Here is a 13,459-nt window from a genome sequence, read left to right as displayed (position 1 = left end):
GAGACAATGCCACATTTTAAAAGTCATTAGCAACCCTTAAAGCTGGAGTATAGTAGCAGAAAAGCAATGTTGCCTGGGCAAGCCGTGCTTCCTGCAATCCATTTCTGCCCATTTCCAATATAGATGACAAGAATACCTTTCCAAATTTCATCTGGCTAATCATAATCTCTGACTTGTATAAAGTCACAGCATCCTTCAATAGCATTTTGCATATGTAAAGAAAATACACTAATAACAATAGCAACACAATTCATATTGTCACTGATAAGAGTGTCCTGGCTAAATTCAGTTTTAGGATTCATACATGAAACAAAGATAGGTTATAGGGCAATGATACCCTTAATTTATTATCCCAGTTTCATCCAAGTCAGTCCAGTTATGCTTCTGTAAGTGTTCCATTATGCAGAGGTCCATAATTCAAACAAAAATGTGTCACCTCTGACTGGAAGATCAAAGTATAGAAGCAATTAAAAGACTGTTGGGTTAAAGCAGATTGATTGTGATTGATTGTCTCCTAAAAATATCAAATACTTCCTGAGAATTACTTTCCTTATGGTACTTTTAACATACTTAAAGTTTTGAATTTATGAAGCAGATTTAAATAACATCTCTATTACACTTGGGAAAAGTAATAGCTGGCATTGCAAAGATATTGGGTAGGGTGGGGATTCCCTCTGTGCCCTAGAAGAAGAGGTTAACTAAATGAACACTTATTAACAATGAGAGACAGAATTGCCGTGATTAATTGCTAAATGCAAGAATAAAGTAAGCAGCAAGCCAAAGCAATCTCCATCTTAAAATATGGGCACATAAAGACCTCTAATCCACAACTCAGCCAAATGTTGGTCTAGATTAGAAAGTCCTTCCTTTCAACAATATAGCACTTATTTTAATCTTAGATGGATTCACAATGGGAATAGTGATTCTTCTCTCTGCCAACCATGCCACAAGCCTAATGTTGATGGTGACTGAAACCATTATTTGTTTTCAATAATGTAACAGGATAAAAAGTATTATCAGTATATCTATTGCACATTTTAAAATCTAGACTCATTGCACAGGGGAAAATCTAGAGATTGTCCAGGAGAGGCTCAAGGAGGCTTGTATGTCTTATATAAACACACAACAAGAAAACCTTAAGTTGAAATGTTGAAATATATTGAAATGATTAAGCACTACTTCTACCAAATTTAAGGTTCAAATTATTTTAAAGGGCTTTTCCTTTGCCCTGGTTTATCTGTCAGTCATCCCAGTGCTTTCATCTAGAACCTTGGAACAGCATTGGCTGTCATCCACAATACAATCTCCATATATTCTTGTTTCTGTAAGAAAAAAATAGTCAGAGACTCCTTGACAAGTTTCATAAAAGTTCCAGAATGTCAAGCTAAGCTGTTTCTTGCTGTTTCATTAATATAACTTGAAAACATATTCAACAAGTGAACTTTTCTAAACCCAAGAGAACGTATCTTGCCATAGTCCCCACACAGTAACCTTCCTTTTCTGGTGATCATGAACAACTTATTATTGATTTCAAAGGAGGCTTGTTCGTTTGCATAATATTAATACCATAATATTCAGCAACCTTCCTCCTACTACCTTGTGGCATTGACCTGCCTCTAAAGATAACCTAAAATGCTGGACAGTTTAATTGCTCATCTTGCTTCATATGAAAAAAGTGCAGCTCCTTCTCAAGGGTTCTTCCCAAAAACCCTTCCAGCATTACATACAGAGTTCCTATTGAAAAGAGACATTCAACCATAAGCACCAAATGCCACGGATGCAGACTCCAACATCAGCTAAGTATCCCAGCCTGGATCCTTTGGTAGGCTGGATAGAGGTGCAGTTTAGATCCTAAGAAAACAGCTGTTTATGAATTATAAACAGATGGCTCAATTCTCATATATCTAGGTCAGAATCCAGTATCAGCCGTCTATTTCACCAAATCTTTTATTAGTTTAGACTTTGTCAGATGACGGCACTCTCTTCTTTTATATTCCTGACTTTATATATTCCTACAGTTCTTCCAGACAATCGTCTTTCTGCTTCATAACTCTTCTAACTCTGGTATAAAACACAGCCCAGATTAATTTGTATGATTTTGTGAGTCTGTTCTCTTCCTTCCTTTCTTAGTGAGAGACTTCTGAACATACAATAGCTTAGGCAAAGAGAACAGTGGGAAAGCTGACCAGAGTTAATTAGCAACTTAGCACACTGGATTTCCCTGCCTTTTCCCAAACAGAGCAGAGAGTCTCTCTTTTGTTTTTGCTTCAGCAAGAGACCAAATGTGGTGCAAAGACTCATCTGCTTTTTTTTTTTTTGCTTTATTTCTCTCCTTACACAAGATACTTAAATTCCCCCTACTAAGGGGATGAGCATGCAGAATCAATAGGATTGGGGGGAGTGTGCAAAGAATCAGGCTATTAATTTATCTATCTTGAGATTTCATGCAGTTCCAAGAAACTGGTTACCACATCACTTGGGCACAGTGTACCAATACATGGACTGCACTTTTTTTCTACTGGTAGAAACCCATTGCATATATTAAAGTTTATTATACTTTAAGAACAGCAGAACCAAGAAGACAAAGTTCTTATATTTAGGATGTGAAAACATGGTGAGGTGGAAAGTAGAAGACAATGAGATGAGAAGGATATCTAGGAGAAAAGCTACGATATGGCTTTTGGCTCTCTTACAATGGAGCACAAATTATGCTTGAACAAATGGAAAATGTACCTGAAAAAAGGTTCCAGCTTTCAGATCTGGAGGTTCAATGCCATGCTTGGGCAAATATCCCTTCCTGCCTTTATCATACCCTCTGACTTTATACAGAAGTGATGAATTCTAGAGAAATTGAACCAAAACAGGCTATACAGAATTTAAAGAGATGAAACACTATTGGTAACAGAATGCACAAGTACAAAATTCTATTTGGGAGCAAAAGTGATATGTAAATAAATCCACTATTAATATTATTAATGATAATCCCCCGAAATAATCAACTCTGAAATATTTTTACTCTAAATGAAAATACAGGTTAATGAGGGATCACAAATACTCCACAGACAAGGAAAGTTCATGAGTAAACATGAATGGAAAAGAAAAAAATATGGACATAGCTGACTATTCAGCTGGCTTATAACATATCTGTATGTTTTGCCGTTTTAAAACTGTTCCTCTCCCACTCTCCCTGTGAAAGAGTTCTTCAAATGTCTTTTTATCTAAATAAGACAAAATGTTCAGTTAAGTCCCTATAAAGTAAGGAGGACATATAAATATGAGATTTCAGGGAATACGATAGAGACAATAAAAATGACATTTCAAATAATTAGATTAGCCAAGGATACAAACAAAACAGTAACAGTTTAATAAACTCTGAGGAAAAGTTTATGAAATAATATACACTGCAATATGCTTAAGTGTGACAAGCAACACCATTATAAATTTTATTTTTTATTATGTACGTATGTATGTTCGATTTATATGGCGCCCTTCTCTGGAGACTCAGGGCGGCTTATAATGCGTTAAGCAATAGCCTTCACACTTTTGTATATACCTACTTAGTAGGGCTTTCAGCCCCCCCCCCAGCGGTGTTCTTTTTTATACAAAGTCAGTTTATTGCCCCCACAATCTGGGTCCTCATTTTACCTACCTCGGAAGGATGGAAGGCTGAGTCAACCTTGAGCCTGGTGAGATTTGAACTCGCAGTAATTGCAGGCAGCTGGCAGCTAAGTGCTACTTAACAGCACTTTAGTCCGCTGCTCCACCAAGGCTCCTATATATATAATTAAATTAAACGTGAGTTTATCCACAATTAAGTATCCCCACACACAGTATCCAATCCTTCAGTTGAAAGTATTATTTCACAATTTCATATTTTTGCAAGATGGATGTCCTTCCAAACTAATTGTAAATTCAAATACTCCTGTACATATATCAGAATATAAAAATGTAATGTATTCAAAAGATTTTTTAAAAATCTGCATGATTATTGTATCCAATCAATGCATATACAGTGCAATCCTATAGATGGTTACTTAGATATAAACACAAAAAGTTTGTCACTAGGTAAGTAAATATCAGGTTGTTTCAGAATTAATTGCACCATATCAGTAACAAAGAATAGATGAAGAGTGTTTTCATTGTGGATTGTCACCTGTCTCATTTTGCATGTATTTATGCTTTGAAGGAAAAAAATTGGGAACTTAATCTTTTTTCAGACTTAGCTCTGCACCTGGCCATTGACTTAAAGACAAGGGATATTTGCCAACAAGTGGCTGGGGCAGCAAAAAAGAGCAGCTAAATCTAGGTCAAAACCTCATTTTAATTTAATTTAAATGTAAATAAAATACAATATAGTTAACAATAACTACCCCAGGTAATTAATAAGTCCTCTTTTCTATCAATGCTAATGAGATTCGGTGTTGTATAGTAGTTAAAGGGACCAGTAGTAGTATATCAAGTCATTTGTATGATTATTTGTCAGGAATATGTCTTGTGTTAAATATTATGAGATATAAAAGTAGTCACCATCTTTAAGCAAAGAAATGTATTTATTATGTATTCATTATATTAACAATAGGAAAGGCAATAATAATTGTATTTCTATACCATTTTTAGGAGGACTCTTCTTGAGTCCAAGAGTAGTTTCTTAACTTTGTGATTTTTTTTCCTCAGGCATATTAACCCACATTGAATACATATTGAAATCTGTTCCTTGTCCTTTTTTAAAAAAAACTTTCTAGCCAGAATTGTGGAGAAAAGCAGAGGTGATCTATCAGACAACATTCACTAGACATTATAAACAAGCTCAGGAAAACATTTATCCCAGTCTCCATTGTTTGATTTGAAGGATAGGTCCAGGAAAACTATCAAAGCATATTTGAAGCTTTTATGGGCTTCAAATATGGTCCACCTAGGAAACCTCCCAACAGACTGAGCCTCAGGTTAATTAGAGGGGGTTGGAGGGAAAAGACTGAGAATTTTCCACACAGGCTCTGAAACTCAAACAAATGTTAATTAAAGGACAAAAGTACTACAGGAAGGACCACAGAATCCATTTGATATGGTATAAATTTACACTGACTTTATCAAAAATACCTAGTTACAAGTTCCTTTCCTACAATAAAATCATATTTGTTCCAATACAACACGGTTCTTTTTTCCAAGATACTATTTTGCTGAACGAAGAGAATAAATGCATGAACATTAATCTTAAATTGATCTACAATCTGCACGACTGAATCATGCCTCCGATCCAAAACCCACTAAGCCACTTAAGGACAATTGGTACAATTGCAACAGCAATTAGAGAGCTGCCACGAAGTTCATGGAAAAATCCTAAATGTATTATTTGCAAAAACTGATCCTCCATAGACCCAAATTAATTTTAAGTTATTCTTAAATATATATAAAATGGAAATGAAGCAAATTCATTGTCCAGTATTCAGAAAGTCTTTAGAAACTTCTATAAGGAGTAAGATGTGTGTTCTTTCTTAAGATTCCGATACCACATAGATCAACTTATAACTACTTATCACAAATTGTTGAGGTACAATCAGTGAGTGATCTCTTTCATTAGAGTTGAGCATGACTTCTCTAGGACAGAAGCTGAGTGCTTTTCAAACCACTTTGGGTGTGATGCCTCTAGTGTCACCAGAGGGCAAGATTTATTGAAATTGATCTTGATTTGTCCTTCTAGTCATTGCTCTGAGAAGAAAAAAACCCAACTCTACTGACTAACTCTTGAGTAATCTCTTTTTGATTTGTTGGCTCCCTTAGGCTCTGCAGTAGAATTCAGGACAGACTTTGTTGCAATAAAAGGAGAAGAGAGAATTGGGAGGCAGTAATTATTATTATTATTATCATCATTTCATCATCTCATCTGTTTCATGGTCTGTTTTGGCTGGTTCTCTTCTCCAATAAGACTTTCTTCTAAAACTTCAGATAAAAAAAACAAGCTTGTTTTTCTTTTAAATCCACAAATCAAAAGGACAAGTGCTCATTCGAGGCCTGTGTTGAAGAACCCGGCCAATTAAACCCATTAAACCTTAGAGGAGAGAAACAAGTGCTGCTCTCTCATCTAGGAAAGCGAAGGATTTCTTGGTCCTGTTAGGCCGCACTGGGCCCAAAACCCCTCAGAGGAGACCAAAGGCGGGGGGGGGCACCCGAAGGCCTCGTAGATCTTCGCTTCGAATTTCTGGGGCGCTTCCGAAACGGGGGCAGCATTACCTCGTTTCGTGACCCCGCCCACCGCCACCCCTCAGCACAGCCAGGTTAGCGCTCCTTCCCCGTGAGGTAAAAGGCCTCTCTGCCTGCCACGCGCTCTTAACGCTGGTCCAAATGGCCACCTGCCGGGCCTCTAAGGGAGCTGAACGCTTCCCTTCAGCCTCGCGGGATTCGCTAGAAAGGAAAGCCGGCCTCTCGTCCGAGAGACGCGGAATAGTTTCCCCGGAGCCGGAGGGGGTGGCAGGCCGCCTCTTTCCTTTCCACGGCGCTCACTCTCTCGGTCGCGAAGCACAAATATATTTGAATTCATTTGCATTTTACGAACTTCCATGTCTGCCCCGCCTGTCAGAAGTGAAGGCGAGCAGGGTTTCCACATCCTACGGCGGCTTCTTTCCCCTCCGGATTTTCCTTAGAAGGCGGCCCCAGTTTCATTAGGAATCCCACGGGGGGGGGGGGGTGTTAAAAAAAAAAAACAGGACTGCCTGGGCCGGTCTCCAGGGGAACGGTGGGGCAGAAAAGGAGCAAGGAGATTTCGGCGGCTTCTTGACTGGCTTCCGATCGGGCGAAACGAAGGGTTTGCCGTCCCCTCCTGCCTGCCATTGAAGGAACAGGACGGCTTCTCGGTTGCGTTTCCCTTCAAAGTTGCTCTCCTTCCCCGATGTTGCACGGACTGCCTCTCCTAGGGCTCCTTCGAGCCTCCCTTATAAGCGGCGAGCAGCTCCAGAGGCTTCGTGAGTCGCTCGAACCTCCCGAGGAAATCTTCGTCATCCTGACCCCCTAGAATTGGTGAATTGGTGTACTCGCCTCCTGGAGGTCGGCCGCCCGCCGCTGTTCTGTCCCAGGGAAGGCTAGGCTGGGAAGGAGGGAGCGAGGCATCCGTGCTCTTTCTACCGGGTCCAAAACAGAAATTCAACAAAATGGATTGGCGGGAGCCCTTCGTCTGCAAGAGAGAATTACGTTGGCCAGCACTAAAGGCCCTTGAAGAAGGACCGATCCCTGGTTACGGGTCGAGCCTCCGAGATCGTTCCCTTCCTTCCAGCACCCGTCCGGGTCAGCATCACCTGCTGGTGATGGACTCGTCTGGGCGCAAGCAAAGATCCAGAATGGTCGGGATTCTTTCGTCCCGCCTGGGGATGAGGGAAAGATGAAGGGCTGTTTCGTTGTTTTTGGGAGAAGCTCACAATCACTTTGACACGCCGAGCAATAATTGAATTCCATATATCTATTCCTCCTTCCCCCGCAAATATGACTTTCAAAAAGAATGTGTTTTTAATTGTAATGTTTATGCTTCCGAACTATAGTTTTGAAAATACAAGGGTTTTTGTTTTATTTGTTTTGGTCTCGATAATTCAATTCGAGCGACTATCCTTTTTTTCTTTCTTTCTGTAGCTTCTCCCAAACAAAAGGTGAGAAAGATGAAGATTAGCGTATCTTTTAAAAATATGCCAGCAATTTAATTCCATGTTTCTTTATTTTGAAGATAACTTCCCCCTACTTCCGTTATTCTTTCTGGTCCCAAATGAAATTAAAATGCAGTAATTTGAGGGAGGAAAGGTACATTGCGGCAAACGTACCAGATCAGTATTTTGTTTGTTAGAAATGCTATTTCAGGCTGTTCTCTCGGACTCTTACTGGAGTTGCGATTTTACACAAAGCATTGTAGATTCTACAAGGAGAAAACGATTGCAAGCAACCCCAAAGAAGCCCCTCCCTGCCGATAAGATCCGATTTTTCCTAAAATCGCCAAGCAGCTGAGCAAGCAAAGCCTCCGGGATGTGACGGGCCCCAAGTCCCCGCGACTGTGATCTTTCCCGCGCTTAACATGGGACCTGCACTTACAGGCATATCCCATCTGCATAAGTGGCCCGATCCGCTTGCATGGCGGACCAATAAAAACTTGGAAAAGTGCATGTTAGAGTATATGTAGTCTGCCCTTGCATACCATTTTTTAAAAAAAGGTATTTGCCACGCTGAATGCTGCCTCTCTACCTGGCTTTCTTTCCATTATTATGTCCTTCACTCTTTGTTTGATTTTTTGCTTCTGATGGTTGGTTTTTGTAACTCTAAGCTGCTTCTTGTATCTATTAATTGCCCTAACTAGCAGATGTAAAGGAACTGTCGGGTAAATAAATTGCGGAATTCGGAATACAACCGAATCTGGCAAAACCGAATCAAGATTGGACAGGAAAGCAGAGAAGAGCACGACAGCTAATTCGGTTAATCCGAATCTTTTCGGAATTCGGAAAGCTATTCCTAAAAGACTGAGGCAGATCCCAGCTGTGATGAACCGGGAGCAGACTTTGCCTAGAGTCTAATCTGTCTCGAAAGGTTGAAATTCTTCCTCCTATCAAATCGGAAGAAAGGGAAGAAGGGGACATTTAAACTGAAATCCGGGTTCCACACCGGTCTATTTCGAGGAACTAGACTCGAGGGTTGCGGGACGGAATTGTTGAATCTATCTTGAAAATGCAAAGCGGTTAGTCTACTTATGCCCTACCCACCAAGGTGGAGAAGAAATGAGCTTTCCATCCGAGAGAACCATCGAAATATGTACACATGTGTCCTTCCCGTGTGTAATTAGAATTAAAGCCCCAACATATCTCGCTCAATCAAGCTTGGCTCAAACTGAGTTTCTTGGATAGAACATAATGTTCAGATTCTCTATCTGAGCCTACAAGCAAGCAGATGACATCGTAGTTTAGCGCCTTAGATGAATCTGTTTTATCCCACGACCGCCAAAGGTGGATCTTCTCAGACTTTCTTCCCTCCCTCCCCTCCCCTCCCCCAAGCAGTTTATCTACAGCAAGATCCAGGAAGTCATCCCACCTGCTTGCCCTGTTTTTCTCTCCACGGAGGGCAAGCTTGGCATTTTGCTCGAATTAAGGCACATTTGCATCGAATTGGTTGGAGAACAATGTGACTGGAAAAGTCAAGCAAATTACGCCTCGCCAGCTTCTTATTAACCACGGCTTAGCCCCTCCTCGCTTTTTGCTAATAGAAAATAAACGGAGAGCAGCTGATTGTTGCGCCTGGTTGGAGGATGGCAAACGGAGTCTTTGCTCCATTTCTAAGTCATGTGCAGGACAGAAAATCCCGGGAAGGTGGCGGGGGAGGGAAAACCGGAAAATCGATTTTATTCCCCACCCTGGGGAGAGGGATGTTATTGCCTGACATACAATTAAGCAAAAATTGCTGATTTTCCACAAATTTTCCAGGTCCCAGTTAGGCTTCCAGCAATTACAGCGGATTAGAGCAGAGGTCAGCTGTGCTAAGGGAAGAATTGCTTCCGAAGAGAACCTCTCCACTGCCGCGCCTTTTGCCCCAAGGGGGCTCTGAACTGGGGAAAAGGTTGGGCTCACACCTGAAGGCCCTTCCGTTCCTCTGCTTCATATCAGCCTGTTTGCCTTGGAGATAGGTCGTAGGGGGAAGGAAAGAAAGAGATAAATGACGAAGAAAGATAGAAAGAGCCGAGGTTTGATTTGGGACCACCAATCTTGGGCTTTTGAACCAGGATTACTTCCTGTTATTAGAAAAAGTGAAAGGAAACTGACTCCCATGCTCAACTCCCTCTGTGATTTGGGGATCTTATTCCAGCAATACTCGGGAGCTCAAAACAAATCCAAGGACATCCCATACCCCACCCCGCCTCACCCAAATGTGTTTCCCAAATGTTTTAGAAGGCCAACCCAACCTTTCCTAAACTGGGAGCACCATATTGGTGAAAGCCGACCTGAGTGCACAATCCCCCGTCCTTTGGAGGCCCGGGCTTTCTCTCCAGAATTACCTTTTCGGCGGAGAGAGGAAGAGATAATTAGGAAAGGATCTGACTGTGCCTCCAAGTGAGGAGCCAGCAATGAAAGGGCCCCATCAGAGTCCCACATCTCCTGCATGAAAGAACTGGGAAAGGCCAGAACTGATGGGGACCAAGACGGCTATATTGGGCAAGGCAGCTTTGAAAGGAGAGAAATAGTGTGTGAAAAGCTATGAAGGTGCAGACCCTGGAGAAAGGGAGCGCAGAAAAACTGCAACTAAAATATCCCATCAAACCAACAAAAGAGAGGTAAAATGTCAGTCTTTCGATGACTCCTGCTGTCAGTTCTCACATTTGTAGTCAGAAAAGGGAAAGCTGAGAAGGTGTGGAAGGTATATGCAAAGTACATTACACCAGTTACCTACAGCTCTGGTGCTGATACGGTATTAGTATGCTTAGGTGCATTGAACTTGACATTGGATTGTGTGTGCAAAGGTACAAAAAGTGTGCATGTATATGAGCATATCTATGGAGAGGGAGAGATGTGCACCCCACTGTTAACTGAGGAGAGAAAAATGCCGATTGATAAGTAAACGGCTCTTGGCATGGAAAGCAAGGCAGGTGAAAAAGTGAGAATGCACACACATCAGCGGTTAGATAATTGGAATTTAACGGACTTTCTGAGTTATATTCTAGGCCTAATTGAATGGAACCAATTGACTTTCCATTAGACAAACTCGAGCAGTGACCCAAGCTATAAATTTGGGGCACATGGTTTTCAGCGAGTTCCCGAGTTGCCTTTCTGCTCTCAGTCGGTTCCTCCTCCCTAATTTAGTGGGAACCGGTTTCCAAGAAAATAAAAGGACTTGTCCTGCAGTGGCATTTTTAAGAAGAAGGTAAGGATGATTTTCCACCAAGAGAAGAATCAAGAAAGGATTCTTGATTGGAATAAACGCCAGGTGCGGGGAAAGAATTTAAAGCTGGAGGAGGTAAGATATGAAGAAACGAAACCGGTTCGACCTTAACAACAAACAGAATCTTCCTGCCAATCTCGGGTCTACCACACGTTAAATCATGCCAGATCCGGGTTTCACAATTCACGTACTTCCCCACTTCCCATTTTACCTTCTAAGAGGTTGGCTTTCACAATTCACGTACTTCCCCACTTCCCATTTTACCTTCTAAGAGGTTGGCCGCATCAAGACAATGCGGTGAAATCAACCCTCGGAAGTCTCTTTCCAATAAAATCTAGACTTGTGGGGGATGAGGTATGACCCTCGCGTTTTGAAGCCAAAAGTCAGGGCATAAATCGCCCTAAAATTCATGGTATTTCAACTCTGGTTGCTTGACCAGCCATTACTACCGGGTTCAGACAAGGTGCAACGCCTTGGTTCAAAATGGCTGACTTCACTCAAGGTGCGAAACCAACTCAACCCAAGTCAGGTTCTAGTTTAGGTGAGGCGCCAAGGTGTTGCTGCCCAACCAAAGGCTGTCCTCAGGCCAATTCGCCTGCCCGCCCGGCGCTTTTCGGGCAACGGTTGGGGCTGAGGCCGGTGACAGGGCCGACTGAGAACCTGGCCAGGTTCCTTACCGGGTAGCCTGATCCATTGGAAAGTCTCCCTCCTGCTGTTTCCACATTAGAACTTCTGAAATAAGCAACTATTGCCCTAAGTCAAGCTTAGAGCAATTGTTGGGAGGAAATGGAGGAAAACCGTTCAGCGGGGACAGGGTCAGGGTGGACGGGGCTGCCTTGCTTAGGAAGCGCGGGCCTGGGATCCCCATGCCAAATCAATCTCCCTCTTCCTGGGGCCAGCGAACCGGCCTCCTTCTTGAGACAACTCCCCAAATCCCCTTTGACCCTCCCTACAAAGGAGGCGACCCTCGTCTCCTATGGACTGAAAGCGAAACGGAGCCACCTCTTGCGGGGTTGCTCTCCTCTGGAAGAAGGACGCCTACGGGAAGCATCCGGCTTGCCCTGGCGAAGGAGCCTGCACCGCCCGGTGAGAGCGCTCAGTCCCCGCGCAACGAAGGCCGTCCGAAGCGGTGGACGTGAGAAGAACCCGAAGAGGCCGGGAAATCAACGACGGCCAGCCCGAGGATGGAGTGTCGGAAACAGGATTCTGCGGCAGGGCAGCTCGATAAGCAATGACACCCGGTCCCGACCCGTTGGAACCACTGCTGGGCAGGACCGGGCCAACTTTGCGGGGCCGCAGCGCTGCTCTGGCCGCCTTGCGCGCTCAGAGCGCCACGCTGAGTCCCAAGCAGCGCAAGGCGGGGGGAGTGCAATTGATCTGTCCTGGCCAAGTCCCAGCGCCACTGACTGTTACTACCCAGGAGACTCTCGGGCCCCTTTGACCTTCAGGCTGAGGGGAGGGTTGGCTCCCTCCAAGCCGTGCAGAAAGGGAGGAGGGGTGCGATGCCAAGGTACCTCGCGGGGATAATTTTAGCTACCGATACGCTCCGCCTAACCTTCCCCTCCTAGGCTTCCCTTGACCTGAAGTGAACCTCAAGGCCCTTCGCTTTGGCTCCACCGGGGCCTGTCTGGGAAGATTCAGATTCCCTAACGAGCTCCCTTCTTCCGGCCAAAGCGCACCCGCGAGGTCCGACGTTCTGCGATGGCATTGAGACAAACTAGCGGAGGCTGGCAGCCCGCAGTGGAAATCCTCTCTTCTCCAGAGCGACAGTCTTTAAGGAGGAGAGTTCCAGCCTGGGACTGAGCCCTTCTGCCTAGAAAACGGAAAGCTCCCATCCGCACCATCTATGTATGCATTCCTGGCTTGCTCAATCGGTCCTCGCAAAGGGGATTTAATTTTTAATTTTTACAGAGGCCAAACAGTGATTCTTTCCTCCAGCAGGAAGTTTCCCGAGTTCCTTTTCCCCCCAGGAAGCATCCCCTCTGACTTGGAAGCGAGGTTGACGCACCTCTGGGAAGGCGAGCACTGCCCGAGCGGGATTCTTCCTAAAGGTCCGCCCCTATTTAAAATCCGAGGGACTTGCTTCTGACTCAACACAGCTTCAGGGCGGATCGATGAGCAGATCCGCCGGGACACAAGGAAGGGGAACCGAGGCCAACAGAAGCTTGTTGCTCACGAAGGCCTAATTCATAGCAGAGCTCAGGTTGGAAAAAGTACGCTCATCAGAGGAGAAGGTGTACATATGAAATATTCTGCCCTTTCCCCTTATGCCTTGTGTGCGTGTTGTCTTAAAGGCAAGGAAACGCTCCCGCTTCTGCCACCCGTTTTCAATCCACTTCCCGCTTCCTTGACGCATCTCTTGGGATCCGCGGAACCTCCAAGGGGAGATTTCAGCCATTAACCCGATCCCTCTTTGCAGGGTGAAAGAGACGACACAGCATAGACGCTCCTCATTTTCTCGGGTCTGCAGCAAATGCAGGCCCGGCATTCTCCTCTCCGCTGAAGGAAGCTAACCCCACCACCACCAACCGGAGATGCCCCAAACGCAAGCAACATCCGGCCCAGTAAA

At 43.8% G+C, this 13,459-nt stretch overlaps 1 protein-coding gene across 1 annotated transcript in view; it reads right to left on the bottom strand.

Annotated features, from left to right (window-relative positions):
* LHX4 (LIM homeobox 4) overlaps positions 1–13,459 on the bottom strand; it is a 53,743-nt gene that overhangs the window by 39,625 nt on the left and 659 nt on the right. The gene's annotated exons all lie outside the window — the stretch shown is intronic.

Source organism: Pituophis catenifer, unplaced genomic scaffold, assembly GCF_029215685.1.
Source record: "Pituophis catenifer annectens isolate HBS135680 unplaced genomic scaffold, rPitCat1.0.hap2 SCAF_3, whole genome shotgun sequence".
Taxonomy (NCBI): domain Eukaryota; kingdom Metazoa; phylum Chordata; class Lepidosauria; order Squamata; family Colubridae; genus Pituophis; species Pituophis catenifer.
This window is presented reverse-complemented; position numbering and strand designations above follow the sequence as displayed.